Raw genomic sequence first — 17805 nt, forward strand, 5'->3', positions numbered from 1 at the left:
GAATATATACAAATGCATTTTCCAAGCTAGGTCCATAAGCACATAGGAGTATCTTGGCATCTTTCAGTAAAGCCAGCTCTATTCTGAACTCAAGAAGTTCCTCAGGTGGCCAAGAATTTAGCCCTTGACCCATTGTGACACCTTTATTGCCCACCTCCCAGAGACCCCATCTTTTCTTCTTTTAGGTATGTGTATGACTTGTGGGGTCCCTCCACTGGGACAGGCTCTCTCCTGCAGGAGGACTCATGTTGTCCAAGACATACTGCCTTCCTCCCAGTGCTCCAGAACCACAGCACCTGCTGGAGGGAGGGTGATCTGAACCACAGATGGCTCCGGACACAGCTGGTATCAGGGGAAAAAGGAAAAAATGGTCTCTTCTTATCAGAGAGGTCTGGGGACTAATGCCCCCTTCCCACACCTGTCCAGTATGAAGTGGAACACTGGAGGTGGTGTGGGAGGGAACCAACCAGCTCCATAGGAACCATTACAAACAGAAGGGCCACCAGGTCTCCACCTGTCACCCACTTAGAAGTCACATCTCGCTCTCAGCTCCCACTTCAGAACTCCCAACTCCAGGTCTGACGGAGTCATATCTCCCAATCTGTCCTACAGAGGCTAATTAGACAGGCTAATCAACCAAACTTGAAGCCTTCTGTTTTCCTCCCTCTACCCTCCAACACTGCAAGCTTGACCACACATTCACATTCAAGAACACTGTCATCTGCTAAAAGAATGTTGAAGAGGCCTGGGAAGGCGGCTCAGTGGTAGAGCGCTTGCCTTGCATGCATAAAGCCCTGGGTTCGATTCCTCAGCACCACATAAGCAGAAAATAAAAAAGCCAGAAGTGGTGCTATGGCTCAAGTGGTAGAGCACTAGCCTTGAGCTGAAGAGCTGAGGGACAGAGCCCAGGCCCAGAGTTCAGGCCCCACAACCAGACCCAAAAAAAAAAAAAAAAATGTTGAAGAGTTGCCACACATGTCTGTTTTAGGACAAGTTTGGCCAAGCTCACAGCACCTCTCAGGTCAACTGCCTAAGGCCCCGATCTGGTCCCCAGGAGAGGCAGGATGGACTCCAGGAACACGAGTCCCATCATCAGCTACTGTACCACAGAGGAGGGGGCTCTATGTGTGGAGGAGCTACCTGGAAGACCAAAACAACACCAGTATCATGGCTCTTCAGAAGAGACTCAGCTAAGGAGTTAACTAAGTCTTAATTCCAAGCTAAATCTAGTCATTCAGCACTAAATTACTTTCAGTAGGCCACAGAATTCATGTATGAAATTTGGGGGGTAACTATTCACAGAGTCCTGAGCTGCTTTGTTTTCATCAGGGAAGAAGGGCAGGAGGGAAATGAACCTCACTGGCAATGTATTTTCCACTTCCTTCTAAGCACTCTGGGTATGACAGCCAGACTTCCTATAAAGCAAGGTCATAATCCTGGGAGTGGCGGTGGTAGATGGAGGGTAAAGAAAAAGCCAGCCAATCAGAGTCACTGGTCTTGGAAGCAAGGTACCCTGGGAAGCCATGTGCACTCTTCCAGCCTCAGAGGCCAGTCTCTGTCTGGCCATGGGTAAGTTTCATAAGGACCTTGGGAGTTAACCCAGTCCCCAAAGATGAGTACATCATCTTCTTCAGAAACAGCCTATGTCCCAGAAGAACAAAAATGATAGTTTTTCCCACAACTTCAAAGTGCCTGATAAACTGACCAGCAGGCCAGCTGCTGCTGTAACTGTGATATTATCCTCATCAACCCCTAGTGGCATCATCTGAATGGGGTTTGAGTGCAGACTTCCTTGCTCTTAGAAAGTTCATTCAGCCAGTGGCACATGCCTGTAATCCTAGCTAATCAGGAGGCTAAGATCTGAGGATCATAGTTCAAAGCCAGCTCAGGTAGGAAAGTCTGTGAGACTCTTATCCCCAATAAACCACCCCCGCCACCCCCATTCCCCCCCCCAAAAAAGCTAAGAGCAGTAGAGCGCTAACCTTGACAAAAGAAGCTCAGGGACAGTACCCAGGCCCTGAATTCAAGCCCCAGGACCAACACCAAAAACAAAAATAAAAATAAAAAAGAAAGCTCATTCACTGAACCAGCAGCACACTCATTCCTCCACTTCCATCCACTCAGCTATGCTTACTGAGGACGGTGCCTGCTCAGATCATGGCAGGTAGAAGACACAAACATTCCAAAGCCACAGTTCCCTCTCCCAAGGAGACAAAAACAATGAATGACTGACGTAGGAGCAAAATAAAGCATGAGGAAGCATGCATGTTTAAAAATGCAGGCTCAGATTCCTGGTGGCCCATGCCTACAATCCTAGCTACTCAGGAGACTGAGATCTGAGTATTGCAGTTCAAAGCCAACCCAAGCAACAGTCTGTGAGACTCTTACCTCCAAGTAACTACAAAAAAGCTAGAAGTGGAGCTGGGACTCAAGTGGTAGAGTGTTAGCCATGAGCACAAAAGCTCAGGAAGAATACCCAGGCCTTGAGTTCAAGCCCTAGGACTGACACCAGAAAAACACCCAAAACAAAACAAAACAAAAAGAGCATGCAGGGTTGGGAAAGCTGGGCGAGAACGATGGAAGGGGGACACCGATCAAGATGCACTGTGGGTATGCTGTGTGATCTGGGCACTGCAACCCCCCTGTAAACTAAAAAGAAAGAAAAACAAATAAATCAAATAGTGCCACATAACTCAGCTTGCACAGAAACTTGCAAGTGTATGCAAGGCCTTCCTATTCCCCTCCCTCACTTACCTTGCCTATCTGGCAGACCCATGCTCGCTCCACTTATTTTAACAAGCTAACAGAACACTGACTGGCCTCGCAAGTGGCCCGCAGTGTCTCCCTGCCTACACCAGAGCCCTATAGGTCGGGCTGGCAAAGCCATACTGCAGGCTGCTTAGCCAGGCTGCCCAGGCCTGATGCTGGGTGTGGCCCAAGGGTCAGAGTCCACACAGGTATGTATAGCAATAGCCACCACACCCCTGGGTGAGCCTCACTCTGAGAACCCACACTGGGGCTTGGGCCCCCTATTGCAGAGGAGCCATGATGAAAGGCAGCTAAGGAATAAGATGGCTTCCAACTTCCACAAAGAGAAACAAATCAACCTCAAGATGAGCCCCAAACATAATTGGCCTTCCAGAACAGCGCCAAGAGCAAAGGAGAAGACCCAAAGTGTTGAGTATTGGGAAAAACTAGGTGCTTGTTGTACTAACAACGCAGAAGCTTCTGGGAATGGGGGAGGGGGCAGGAACATAGATAAAAGAAGAGACTTCTTCAAGAATTCCTTTTTGTGCCACATGTAGGTACTGGCCCGTGCAAAAAAAAACACATTTGTAGTCTGTCACAAGCAGTGTTCAGGACTAGCCTACACAGCCCTGGCCACTGCCCAAGGGTACCCCACAGCGAGTGAAGATGATGGCCAAAGGTAGAGATGTCCCAGAAAAATCCAATGTACATGTGATGCTGTATGCTCTTTAGAACAGACGTTTGCAATAAGGGTTTTCTTGTGCACTTGAATTAAACAGGTAGCTCCTTGGTACACTCCTTGCTGTGTTTCTTCCATCCTCACTTCCTCCAGGTATCATAGTCCTGCCCCAAACGCAACCCTCACTGCGCTGGCTGTGCCAGGCACCAAGGGAGGGAGGGAAGGAGGGAAGAGTCACGTTCACACTAACACTGAGTGTTCAGACAGGGCTATTACAAGGCACTGGGACTTCCTGGAAGAGATGCTATGAGTATTAACATCCAGAGCTGGGGTCAGAGGATTCTAGAAGGAAGCTACTACGTACCTCCAGCAAGCTGTGGAGGAGTTAGGAGTTGAGGGCTCACTCCTAGTTCTAGTGGGGAAAGACCCCATGATGCCCAAACACAGAGAGTCTGGCCAATACCAGCACTTCACACAGGCCCAGAAGAAAGGGGTCTGCCACAGAGGATGGCCTCCTACCTGCCTACCACTCGCTCCAATCCCACCGTAGCTGCCAGGCCTGGCCTGTAAGACGCCAGATAAGTGAGCTGAGCTATGAAGGGCACAGGCTGAACCAAGTCAGGTGGCACCCAGGGGGCCCTGACAGTGCCCCAACCTCTCCCTTTCCTAAAATGGCACAAGACAGGAACGAAGCTGCGGAGTGGCTATGTCTACCTCCAAGTGCTCGCAGAGCCCCAGCCTGAGCCAGGCAGCTGCCCCTGCATGCTGACAGACAATACAGTCATTGTGCTGTCCCTTGGGGAGGGGAGTGGCCGCCCGGGGCCCGCTCTGAGAAAGTCGTGACCATCTCGGACTCCACAGTTACAAACATGTGGTGGAGGCATGTGCAGGGCACGTGTGCCCCACATGCTGTCACGGCTATGAAAACACAAAGGCCAGTGTGCCACAGTGTGCCGGGACTAGTGGCAGGGGGAGGGGGGCACTGGTGCCACAGGCAGGGGTCAGAGCAACAGCAGGGATACCCAGCTCAAACCAGGACTGACGTAATGTCTCCTGGTTGTGAAGAGCGGGGGAAACACTCCCTTTACACAACAAAACTGAAAGGAAGCTACAAAGCTAGGCAAAGATGGCGACCGCTAGTTCATGTCAAGCCAAGGACAAGGGCCAGCAGTGATTTCACACTCAATCCAGAAAACTAATGACCGAAAGTGAGAGGGAACCATTCGTGCAAGTAGCTAACCACCACTACCCCACCTGAGGTCCAGCATAGACCCCAAGGCACATCACTTCCTGGCTCTGGGCCTCAGTTTCCCCAGCCATCACAAGGTCTCCTTCACCTCCAGAAGGCTAGGCCAGGCCCCCTGTTGCCAGGTAAGAGAAGGGATGAGGCAGTTGATTCAGAGCACTGTTGGCACCTTGGGCCCTACTATACGTGGGGACGTATAAACGTAATAGTATATACTCTGGAGTCCAAGGGAACCACACCTGGGGCTGACAGCAGTCAATAGCTAGTCTGGGGATCACCTCAGAAAGCAAGGGGACCCCAGAGTAGTCACAGTTCTGTCCACTCGGCCCAGCCTTGGTTTTCCTTTGGTGACAACAACTGAAGTAAATCTACATGGGAAATCAAGGCTCAAAACTCTGACCTCTCGGGCTGGGAAGGTGGCTCAGTGGTAGAGCGCTTGCCTTGCATGCATGAGGCCCTGGGTTCGATTCCTCAGCACCACATAAGCAAAAAAGAAAAAAACCAGAAGTGGCGCTGTGGCTCAAGTGGTAGAGCGCTAGCCTTGAGCTAAAGAGCTGAGGGACAGCGTCCAGGCCCAGAGTTCAGGCCCCACGAACGGACCAAAACAAAAACAAAAAACTCTGACCTCTCCTAAGGACATCTGGGGACCAGATCAGGAGAGGAGAGAGGCAGGGATGGTCAGTGGTGGCGGTGAGAGAAAGAACTAGATGCAGGTGGGAAATAACACATCTCCAACTAGCAGAATGGGAGTCTGAGGACAAACTGCTTTCATGAAAATGGCTGACTAGAAGACAACACATTTCTGGGCACCTAGGTCAAGCTTCCAAGAAAGTAAGACACCAAGCTCTAAATGAACCTTACTCAGTGTGGCAATCAAAGAGAAGGTCAAAATGGGCAGCCGAGTGCTCCACAGACCGGGCTCAGCCACATGCCTCATGGGCAAAAACATATGTTTAGCACCTGCTTCTTCAATGTGGGACCAAAGTGTGGTCACTGGACAAGGCAGCACCCAGGACCTCCAGTCCCCACCTAGGACTTCTGAGTCACCTTATATAGCTAATGTATTCTATGTATTCTCTCTCTCTCTCTCTCTCTTTTTGTTGGTCATGGAGCTTGAACTCTGGGCCTGGGTGCTGTCTCTGCACTCTTCAGCTCTAGGCAAGTGCTCTATAGCACTATTTCTGGTTTTCTAGTAGCTTATTGGAGACAGGAATCTCACGGACTTTCCTGCCCGGGCTGGCTTTGAACCGTGATCCTCAGATCTCAGCCTCCTGAGTAGCTAGGATTACAGGCGTGAGCCCCTGGCATCTGGCTAATGTATTCTCATTTTAGTGTTAAACAAAAAATAATTTTTTAAACAACCTGTCATGGTGCAGCCGCCAGTCCTGACACTGCAAAAACCAGGATCCTAGCAAGTGGGAAAGCAATGTAAAGAGGAAACCAGTACAAAAGCCATGGGGGCCTCTAGACAAGGCCCAAGGTGAGCCTAAAATGGTCTAATCCTCCTCCTTAAGGAGTTCCCAACAGTCTCCAAAAGTGCACTCAAGATGAACACTGGCATCATCAGGGCCTCTAAGCCTCTTTTCCAGAGCCTCAGCCTAGCAGAATCAGAGGCTGGGCCATCTTGAAGGTGCAGGATGAGAAGCAGGTAAGGATACCGTGTTTCTGCTGCAGGAAGGGCTCTCAGGCAATGTGACTCATGGTCCACATGGCTCAAAATCAGCAAAACATCTAGAATGACACTAACAAGTCCAAAGGTTACCATGTGATATAAGAAAGGTGACAATCAGAAGAAAAGAATGTTTGTAGGGCCAGGTGTCAGTGGCTCACTCCTGTAATCCCAGCTACTTGGGAGGCAAAGATTAGGAGGATCACAGTTCAAGCCAGTCCAGGCAAAAAGTCCAGGCAAAAAGGGCAGTTGTGGTGCTGCTCCTGTGTCATCCCAGCTATGACAGGAAGCACAGCATGAAGTTCCAAAGCATGAAGTTCCATGTTCAGGCATGCCTAGGAATAAACCAAGACTCTACCTCAAAACAGCTAGAGCTCTGGCGGCTCATGCCTGTAAAACCTAACTACTCAGGAGGTTGCTATCTAAGGAAAAAAGGTTCAAAGTCAGCCTGGACAGAAAAGCTGTGAGACTCCACCTTCAAACTAACCACCAGAAGGCTTGACTGAAGCTGGGTGTCTGTGGTCCATTTCTGAGAAGGCTGAGGTCTAAGGATTACAGTTCGAAGTTAGCCTGGGCAGGAAAGTCCATGAGACTCCATATCTCCAGTTAACTACTAAAAAGTCAGAAATGGCACTGTGGCTCAAAGTAGTAGAACACTAGCCCAGAGCACAAAAGCTCAGGGACTGCACATAGGCCTTGAGTTTAAGCCCCATTACACACTCTCTCGCTCTGCCTCTCTCTCTCTCTCTCTCTCTCTCTCTCTCTCTCTCTCTCTCTCTCTCTCACACACACACACACACACACACACACACACACACACACGCTGGATTGGAGGCAGCTCAAATGGCAGAGTGTCAGCCAAGCCAAGCAAACAAGTTCAGAGGCTGTCCCTCCCCCCAAAAAAAGGAACAGAAAAAGGCCTTTCCTGGAGGCATAGCTCAAGGAGTGGCGTAAGCAAGACATAAAGCCCTGAGTTCAAATCCTAGTAACACACACACACACACACACACACACACACACAAACAGCTTATAGAGAAAGAATAAAACAGCTTGTAGAGAGAGTATTTCCCTCAGGAAGAAGAAAACACAAGCAGAAATGACGAATTAAAGTGGCACTTGCTACTAGCATATCTACCAGTATCTGAAAAGAAAAAAATGTGATTCCTAGCCCGGAACTACAGTGGCTCACACCTGTAATCCTAGCTACTCAGAAAGGTTGAGATCTAACGATGATGGTTCAAAGCAAGCCCAGGGAGGAAAGTCTGTGAGATTCCTATCTACAAGTAACCACCAAAGGAGTAGAGCTGTGGAGCTGGGTGGCTCAGTGGTAGAGCGCTTGCCTTGCATATATGAGGCCCTGGGTTCAATTCCTCAGCACCACATAAGCAGAAAAAGCCAGAAGTGGCGCTGTGGCTTAAGTAGTAAAGCGCTAGCCTTGAGCTGAAGAGCTGAGGGACAGCACCCAGGCCCAGAGTTCAGGCCCCACAACTGACAAAAAAAAAAAAAAAGAGCAGGCGCTGGAGGCTCACACCTGTGATCCTAGCTACTCAGGAGGCTGAGATCTGAGGATGGCAGTTAAAAGCCAGCTTGGGCAGGAAACTCCATGAGATGCTCATCTCTAATAAACCACTCAGAAAACCGGAAGAGATGCTGTGGCTCAAGTGGTAGAGTGCTAGCCTTCAGCTAAAGAGCTGAGGGATAGTGCCCAGGCACAGAGTTCAAGCCCCACGACCAACAAAAAAACAAAAAAACTCAGAGAAGTGCTTTAATTTACCCTGAACAATTTGTTCTTGAGCATCAGCAAAGTTATTTACCAATTCATGGCTGTAAGACTGTCCAGAAAATTTGAAAGATTTTATCTTTTATTTTCACATGAGAATCCTGCAACATCTGTTAAAATTCATGGAGAGAGGGACTTTCAGACCAAGATTAAAATGGATAAAGCACTGAGTGACTTTGGGGGAGAGAGAAAGAACCCTGGAGTCACCTGGCCTCACAGCCCAACCTGGAACAAAGCTGGGGCCAGAAAGGAGCTGGACTGACTGGCTGGAGTCTTAAGGAACACGTCTGAACATTCCATTAGAGTTACTGAGGGAGCACTTTGACTTCTCTGAGCTAGCGCGTGCCTGAGTTTCCTTGTGAGTACAAGAACTAGCAGGAGTATTATTTTGAGCACTTTTGCCATTCACCCTGGCTCTTCTTGCACCAAACTAAGTGGAGACAAGAAAATGTTGAATCTGTTCTCTGAACAGCTTGACCAGTCCTGAGAGCTCAGATTGGGAATATAAATGAGAAGCTGTAATGGCACGATCATGCCCAGCCCATGGTGGACAGCTTTGGCCACATTAAACCACTGAATTTCAAAAATCTTGCTTAGCTGGGGACTGGTGACTCATGTCTACAATCCTAGCTACTCAGGAGGCTGAGATCTGAGGTTCTCAGTTCAAAGCCAGCCTGGACAAGAAAATCCCTGAGACTCTTATCTCCAATTAGCCACTAAAAAGCTGGAAGTGGAACTGCAGTTCAAAGTGGTAGAGTGCTAGCCTTGGGCAATAAAGCTCAGTGACAGCACCCAGGCCCTGAGTTCAAGCCCCATGACTGACAAAAATAAATATATATGTGTGTGTATGTATATTATAAATATATATGTATATATATGTATGTATATATATGTGTGTGTGTGTGTGTGTATACATACACACATATGTATATATAACACATACTCTATTTTTTTTTTTTTTTTGTCAGTCATAGGGCTTGAACTCTGGGCCTGGGTGCTGTCGCTAACCTCTTCAGCTCAAGGCTAGTGCTCTACCATTTGAGCCACTTCCGGTTTTCTGGCGGTTAATTGGAAATAGAGTCTCACAGACTTTCCTGACCAAGTTGGCTTTGGACTGCAATACTCAGATCTTAGCTTTCTAAGTAGCTAGGAAGTAGCTAGGATTACAGGTGTGAGCCACCGGCGCCCAGGGTTTTGTGTGTGTGTGTGTGCGCGCGTGTCTGTGTATGTGTGTGTGTGTGTGTGTGTGTGTGTGTGTGTGTGTGTGTGTGTGTCTGTGTATGTGTTGTGTGTAGCTTAGCCAGGCACTGGTGGTTCATGCCTATAATCTTAGCTTGTCAAGAGAGTAAGACCTGGAGGATCATGATTCAAAGGAAGTAGCTAGGATTACAGGCGTGAGCCACCGGCGGGCGGGGGGTGGGGTGTGGGGGGGTGCACCGGCGCCCGGTGTGTGTGTGTGTGTGTGTGTGTGTGTGTGTGTGTGTGTGTGTGTGTGTGTGTGTGTGTGTGTGTGTGTGTGTGTGTGTGTGTGTGTGTGGTATGTGTTGTATGTAGCTTAGCCAGGCACTGGTGGCTCATGCCTATAATCTTAGCTTGTCAAGAGAGTAAGACCTGGAGGATCATGATTCAAAGCCAGCCCAATCAGGTCTGTGAGACCCCATCTAATTACCCAACAAAAAGGTGGGCTAGAAACTCTCATGTGTTTGAGCACCAGCTTAGTAAGCTTAGGCCCTGATTTCTAGTCCTGGCACCTGAGTATATGGCACCAAAAAAAAAAAAGAGTCTGTTTTGTTAAAACAAACAAACAAACAAAAGCTAGACTTCTTCATACCAACCCTTAAACTTTGTCAAGAAATCCAATCATTGGTAAAGCATCATTGGACCAAACAAATAATATCTGGGACTACAACTGGTCCCCAGAGCCACCAGTGTACAAACTCTGGTCTACATAATGTGAACTACTGAGAGTTCTGAGAACACCCAAATAGCACAAGTTTTCATCTTGGTTGAGAGTCAAGGCCTTGCTTTGTCTCGGCAGTCCTCAGGCGTGTTTGCCTACCTGAACAGCTCCTGACTGTGAGTTAACACTGCCTAGAAGTGATAGAGAGCTCAAGCTCCACATATGTTGAAGCAGATATAGGAGGCTCTCCATCCTAAGGGACACTAGTCCCCCAACAGACTGCAGACATTTGTCCTGAGCTGTGACATTGTGACATAACATGGGGGGAGGGGAGATTCCACCGGCACCTCCGACAAGATGGGATGGGGAAAGAAGAGTTTGACACCAAATATTTCAAATGAATGCAACTAAACTCAGCAGACAAGTAGCCGGGACAGCCAACCCTGGCTCCCTGACCCCTCTCCAGGCATCTGGCTCTGGCCTGGTCTCGGTGAGCAGAGCAGCTGCTCCCTCCTTCCACTTCGGCACAGAACAGAGGATTCTGTTTTGATAACTTCCGTGCAAGATACAGAAACAAGAAGGGAGTTTCGTGCCTTTTATTTCAAAACAGCCCAAGACAAATGAAGACTTCTTGTACCATAACAACACACTCAAAGGGAAAGTTCGAGGCAGTTGGCTTTCTTAAATTCACCCCACAGAGAGAAGCCTACTTCTCTGCCCACAGGCCACAATAAAAATGTGATGGGGAGGCCAGCCAGAAGAGCAAAGGATTTCTCTTCCAAAAGCCATTTGGTGAATGGCTGATAGGAGAGGAGAGCTTTGGTTCCACACCAGGCCCCAGACCACCATGGCCCCCACTCTCAGGGACATAACTCAAGTGCAGTTCCTTCCTTGAAATGCAAGGGTAATGACCCCAAAACCGTTGTAAGGCAATTTGATGAGAAAATATATACCAAGTTTGGTTGGTACTAGTAAGTGCTCAATAAATGGCAACTCTCCAAGTGAAAAGCCAGACAATTTCCATTGTATACTTATTAGTTGGGGGGAGGGGGGCACAATTAGCCTCTGAGTACAGAGGTAGCAGTGAGTATTCCAGGAACAGCCTGATCTGCCACCACCTCACCCTCCACTGCAAAAGGATGCAAGCGGGACAACACTCCCGAGTTTGGCCTCTCAGGGACCACCAGTACCATTTCCTCTCCTAAAGCACAAAGACCAAATGGTCCCATGTACTGTCCTCTAACTCCAATTTCCTCCTTCCTCCTGACCGGGCACTTCTTCCACCAAACTGGTAGGACTGACTTCACCAGGCCTATCTGGCTGGTGCCTGTTTTCACTATGACCTAAGGTCCTGCAAAGTCCTCCCAGCATCTATTCTTGCATTTTATAAATGTTTTATGCTCCTATAAAGGGACTGGCCATCTTCTTGGAGGAGTTAATTCATGCACAGTGGCCTCCTAACAACACAGCCTAACTCTGAGACACCCTGGCAGCCAGACCGGACCACAACCCGCCCCATAGCAAGCAGCCAGCAGCTCTGGCCACACTCAGTCCATTGGCATGCACAGGTGTGCAGGTAGCACTGGCTCCAGTGACTGGAATGCATGCTCTCCATATTTGCTTTTACACTTCCTCAAAATGACTCTCACTCCGCAGCTTCCCAGGTTCCTAGTGGGGCACATTTGGGGCCACCTAAGACAACAGCCACCGTTCAGCCGTGCTCCCAGGTCCTCACAGCACTGGTGTATGCTGCTAACAGCAGCTTAATGAGAAAGACAGGTGCCATCAGCCAGCTGAGGGGCCTGGAACTCATCTTCCTTCCTTACAGGACTCAGGAGCCACACCTTTGAAGGCATAGAGCAGTTGGTTCCTTGTCTGCTGCCCACAGAAAACATGGCCACGGAGACAGATCCAAAATCTCCCCGTCCCAGCACAGCAGGAACGTGATAGGACCCGTTGGGTCCAGATGGCCCAGCAGCGAGCCCAACCTGAACAGGGGACATGGGAAAGGGAATTTCTGTAGACTTCTGCAAGGCATAGCATTTAACACGGTGGGGCTGGTGTGGCGGAGGTGCAGAGGACAGGAAGCTGGAGCTATGAGGGAGGAGCAAGGGTCACAGGTGGCAGGACTGGGGCTTGTTAGTGGGCCACAGAGAGGATGAGGGGAGGGGACTCAGGTTCCCTGGGTCCTGACGGACGAAAGTTTCTGTCACCTCAGAGGCAATGTATAGTTCCCAATTCTGTGTCATTAGCTGGGAAGCTCTGGGGATCTTCTGCATTCAGGCCTCCTCCTTACTTTTGTGTCTCTCGCCTTTGGATTCCCGGCACACTGGGAGACAATGGCCCAGTGGCACACGCTTCCATGAAGACAAGGTCTGTCTCTGCACTGTCCCACCTGTGCCACAGAGGAAGCTGGGCCCCTGGACAACTGAATTTCTTTTTTTTTTCCTTTTCTTTTTTTTATGCCAGTCCTGGGGCTTAAACTCAGGGCCTAGGCACTGCCCCTGAGCTTCTTTTGCCCAAGGCTAGCACTCCACCACTTCTGGCTTTTTCTGTGTATGTGGTACTGAGGAATGGAACCCAGGGCTTCATGCATGCTAGGCAAGCACTCTACACTAAGCCACATTCCCAGCCCTGGAGAACTGAATTTCTACTTTCCTCTGAACTTACTAGTTTAAACATAAACCGCTCCAGGTGACCATACTGAACAGCACAGTCTAGAGCGCAGAGTTACCTCCTAGAGGAAGGGTCAGGACATTTTTTTCCTGTAAAGGGCCAGGTAGTAAATACCATCTATGAGGTATCTGCTGGCACAGCAGTAAGGCAGCCAGAGATGCTGTGTGTTCCAACATTAACTTATAAAAGCAAATTGTGGTCCAGATTTGGTCCTCAGGCTGTAGTTTGGCAATGCCTGACAGAGTACAGACCAGTCCCCCTGCTCAGTGACCTTGCTTACTAAACCTTAATAAGGGCTGGCAGAGCAGAGTCTTTCGGCAGAGTTGTGGCTAGACATGTACAAGGCCCTGATTTCCAGTCCTACCACCATATACACACAAAAAAGGAGCAGCAGTACTATTCGCTTCATAGTACGGCTATAAGAATGAAATGACAAGACTGTATGTAACACACTTAGTGCAGTACCAGCACACAGGAGCAGTCAAAAAGTATATGTGAGCACTGGGGTGGAGCGCTTGCTTAGCAAGTACAAGAGTCCTGGGTTCAATTTCCAGTACTGCAAAAAGAAAAGCCTTTGTGGAATCAATGAATGTGGAATGACTTGTACTGTCCTATGCGCTGCTCCTCTGCTACAAAGCAGACACTATTATTCCCAGTGTATAGCTGAGGAGAACTCAGCTCGGAGACGTGAAGGGGCAATCAACTGCAAACAGAGGCAGAACTAGGGGAAGCAGGCCTAGAGCTCCAAGTCCCTGTTTCCATGTCCTGCTCTCTCCTCTTCTCAGCTTTTTCCACAGCAGCATTACCCAACTGTGCCCAACTGTCTGTACTCACTTGCGCTGCCCTGTAGCACAAAGGATTCCTTCAGTAAAAGAAGGCATTAAAGCCAGGTCCCTGTGGCTCATGCCCATAATCCTACATACACATGAGGCTGAGATCTAAGGATCGCGGTTCAAAGCCAGCCTGGGCAGGAAAGTCTATAATGACTGATCTCTAATGAACTACCAGAAAAACGGAAGTGGTGCTGTGGCTCAAAGTGGTAGAGTGCTAGCATGAGGGTAGGAGGGGTAGGGAGAAGGATGAGAGGAGAGGCCATTGAGAAACATTAGGTCAGGGGCTGGGAAGGTGGCTCAGTGGTAGAGTGCTTTTCTTCCATGCATGAGGCCCTGGGTTCGATTCCTCAGCACCATACAAGCAGAAAAAGCTGAAGTGGCTCTGTGGCTCAAGTGGTAGAGCAATAGCCTTGAGCTGAAGAGCTGAGGGACAGCACCCAGGCCCAGAGTTCAGGCCCCACGACCAACAACAACAAAAAAAAAAAAGACAAAGAAAGAAAGTAAGAAAGAAACATTAGGGGGCTGGGAAGGTAGCTCAGTGAAAGAGCGCTTGCCTTGTATGCTTGAGGCCCTAGGTTCGATTCCTCAGCACCACATAAGCAAAAAGAAAAAGCCGGAAGTGGCGCTGTGGCTCAAGTGGTAGAGTGCTAGCCTTGAGCTGAAGAGCTGAGGGACAGCACCCAGGCCAAGAGTTCAGACCCCATGACCGGACCCAAAAAAATTTAAAAAAAAAAAAAGAAAGAAACATTAGGTCAGCTGGGCACCAGTGGCTCACACCTGTAATCCTAGCTACTAAGGAGTCTGAGTTCTGAGGATCATGGTTCAAAGCCAGCCTGGGTAAGGAAAGTCCATGAGACTCTTATCTCCAACTACCTACCAGAAAACCAGAAGTGACACTGTGACTCAAGTGGTAGAGCACTTGCCTTGACCCGAAGAGCTCAGGGACAATGCCTAAGCCCAAAGTTCAAGCCCCATGACCAACAACAACAACAAAAAGAAAGATTAGGTAGACAGGGCTGGGAATGTAGCTTAAGTGGTAGAGTGCTTGCCTAGCATGCATGAGGCCCTGGGTTCAATTCCTCAGTACCACATAAACAGAAAAAGCTGGACGTGGTGCTGTGGCTCAAGTGGTCAAGTGCTAGCCTTGAGCAAAAGCAGCTCAGGGACAATGCCCAGGCCTTGAGTTCAAGCCCCAGCACTGGCAAAAAAAAAAAAAAAATACAAACACTGGCCAACAACTTCTTAAGATCTGTAGGATACCATGTTCCCAAGTTCTTGTCTGGATTCCATGTCACCAGCAGCCAGAGAACCCTCCCCAAGGGGACAACCCTCATACAGGATGGCACCCTCCAGAACTGTCTGGATTCACTTAACTTGAATTACCTCCAAGCTGGAAACCACTGCCTCCGCCTTTTGGTGCTGGGGCCACAGACAGACGCTTTTGTGGGTTTCTATTCTACATGAGCAGCCAGCTCCACCCTGAACGGAGGGCTTACCCCTTACTCTGCTCAGCACTGAGCCCCAGCTCCCAGTCAGGCAGAAAAAAACCCAGGTCTCCTCTTGCCTCTGCTCAGTCAGGTCTGCCAAGGTCAGACCCGAGAAGAGGACACACGGGAACTGCCCTCTTCTCCTCCATGGTGACGTCACAGCAAGGGGGCTAGGCCAAAACCTGAAAAGCCAAATAGGAGACAGGCCACAGTCTCCCAGGGAGTAATACCTGCACTCCAGCTCTCTTCCTGGCCCCAAACTGAGGCTGAGTGCTAGGCCCTCTGTCTCCACACGCCCCTGAAGCCTGGCCATGTCACTCACTGCCTGCTGAGCTGGACTTCCCCAGACCCCACCCTGGAAACTGGACAGGATCAGCTCCCAAGTGCAGAGGAAGGGCCAGGCCAGCCTCTGTACACCAGGTCAGGGCTGAGCAGGAAGGGAAGAGAACAGGCACCTGCTGGCTATGCTTTATGCAGAAGGAAGGGGGCTTTGCTGTCCCCCGACATGTCACATACCAGTGATTTCCTGAAGTCTGTTCTGCAACCCACAAGGACATGCCCAAACCTCACACGTGCTATTTAAAATAAAATAAAATAAACTTTTCGAAAGTGTGTGTGTTTCCCCCCCACACCCCCACCCAAGGCAAGTTACAACCCATTCATCTGTGGCCTACCACACACTCGGCAGCCTGGGCGTCTGACCCACAGTCTCAGCTCCTATTTCTGCCCATGTCACCCTTTCACTACCGGTTGTAGCTCACCTTTTGGCCAGTTCCAGCTCAGCCAGGCCCAATCTGTCTTTTCCTTTTCTTTCTGCTAGGTAAAGGCATTCTAGCATCCTGGGGAGCTCTGCAGACAAGGGAGACTCACTACACCCAACTTGAGACCATTTGCAGTTTACTTACGTATTTCCCTCCTCGGAAGTCAATGCTGATGAGCAAAAGCTACGGGCTTGGAAAGACACCCCGGAAAGCCAAGAGAGGCTGCTGGCTGCAGGCCTGCCTCCTCTCAGGTCCATACTTTCCTTCCTTCTCCTCCCGGCTCGAGTCACATGCCACACAGTTAACTGGGCCTGGAATCTGAACTGGCATCTGAGGGCGCCAAGGCTCCTGGGTGCTGGCCGCCAGCAGTCAGGTGACCCAGCGCCTGTGTCAGCAACGCCCCCACGTTCAAGAACACGCTGCAACAGAGCCCAAGGGGCGCCCAAGGCCCTTTCCAATCACACCAACATGGTTAGATGTGGGTTTTCCCCCACTTACAAGAGGAAAAAAAAAAGTAATCTGACAATGAATCAGACTGCTTCAACTCATGCCAGGCCCAAATGCTGTGTGTGTGTTGACTTCCTTAACCCCAGCGCAGGCGCAGATGCGCAAAGTGCCTGGAAAGCCCAGGTGCCCCACCAAACTATAACTGACTAAAACATACGGGACCCCGTCACTCTGGTCGTGCTGCTGGCATATCTCATACCTCTCCCAGATCACACAGTGGCCTCTAACTTGTCTGCACCTACCCTGCTCTGCACTGCCACTCCCTAATGCCAGGCCTTCAGTCCCGCTGGCATCAGCACACCACTGCACAAGTCCACTACTTTCCCTCCCGGCCCTTCAGAGTAAAGTCCTGACTCCTCCACCCTGTGCTGGACTGGCCCCCTGACCTTGATCAGTTTATCTCTCCTATCTATACTCCTCTCATAAGTAGCCAGAGGGGCTGAATACCTCCTGTGCTTTTGAATACACTGCTCTCCATTTCTGCTCACTCCCTCAATCTTAAGACTCAGGTCAGATGTCAACTCCTCCAGAAAGCCTTCCTGCCTTCTTCTTTTCATCTTATATACTTTCCTAGACTTTGTGCCAGTGTCTCTACTACATTTACTGCTCTGTGTCCAGTACTTCGTAATACCTTCGTAAAAACTACGGTGTGATGAGTCATAATGCAAGCCTGAGTCCTGTAAAACAGGGATTCAGTTTACTTATGTGTGAGTTCTCAGGGCCTAATGGACTGACACATAGTAGATATGTACTAGACACTGATGAAATGAACTGGGCCTGGAGACTTCCACCATGGAAGACATGTTCTCTGCCCTCCACAGAAACAGTGATGCACCTGATGAGGGTCAGAAGAGACACCTGGCTTGACCAGTGAGTTCCAATGAGTTCAGGCATGCCCTGGAGACCACAGGTAGGCCAAGTGCCTCTGCTGCCTCTCGAATCAGCCCTCAGTCACACAGCTTCACCACGGTGTGTGTCAAGACTAGCCAAGCACAACCACCTTGGGGTCCTTGAAGAGTGGACGAAGGTCCTCTAGTGGGCTGCCGCCTGCCAAAAAATGAATCCAACAAATGAAGTGGGTCTTTCCATGCCAAGGGGTCTGCACCCCAGCGCCCCACGGCCCAGAAGGAAACCGCACCTGTCAAGTCTGTCCACTCTGTCTGTCCCATGGGATGGTGAGCTGGGGGCTCATGGTATAACACTCACAAGACACAGGGGACAGAGGTGTCAGGATGGACGGTGGTGAACAGATGGGCCCATGGAGCACGGGAAAGTCCCTCCCCTAGTCGTTAGGTCAAGGGTTCCTTGCTCCTTAGATAAACTATGGTCACACAGGGGTGGGGGTGGGGGGGACTGGAAGTGTCTAGAATCACACCCTAGTTGGAACTGGGGGATTGTTCCAGCTGTAACTGCTCCACGGCACTAAGCGGACGCTGACCACTGGCAGTTGTCAGAGCCCCCCACACACACACCCCACTTGAGAAAGGGCGAATGAAAGCCATCAGCTAGGAAGACTGAA

At 49.8% G+C, this 17805-nt stretch overlaps 1 protein-coding gene across 3 annotated transcripts in view; it reads right to left on the reverse strand.

Annotated features, from left to right (window-relative positions):
• Positions 1 to 17805, reverse strand: part of Fam53b (family with sequence similarity 53 member B) — a 106800-nt gene that overhangs the window by 80674 nt on the left and 8321 nt on the right. Inside the window, exon 1 of one of the 3 annotated variants that reach the window (XM_042701369.1) lies at positions 15924 to 16178. The exons of the other annotated variants lie outside the window; for them this stretch is intronic. The gene's annotated coding sequence lies outside the window, so the exon portion shown is untranslated. Of the gene's footprint in view, positions 1 to 15923; positions 16179 to 17805 lie in introns of those variants that run through there. 3 annotated transcript variants of the gene reach the window in all.

Source organism: Dipodomys spectabilis, unplaced genomic scaffold (genome assembly GCF_019054845.1).
Source record: "Dipodomys spectabilis isolate Male_0828 unplaced genomic scaffold, ASM1905484v1 ptg000289l, whole genome shotgun sequence".
In the NCBI taxonomy this organism is placed as follows: domain Eukaryota; kingdom Metazoa; phylum Chordata; class Mammalia; order Rodentia; family Heteromyidae; genus Dipodomys; species Dipodomys spectabilis.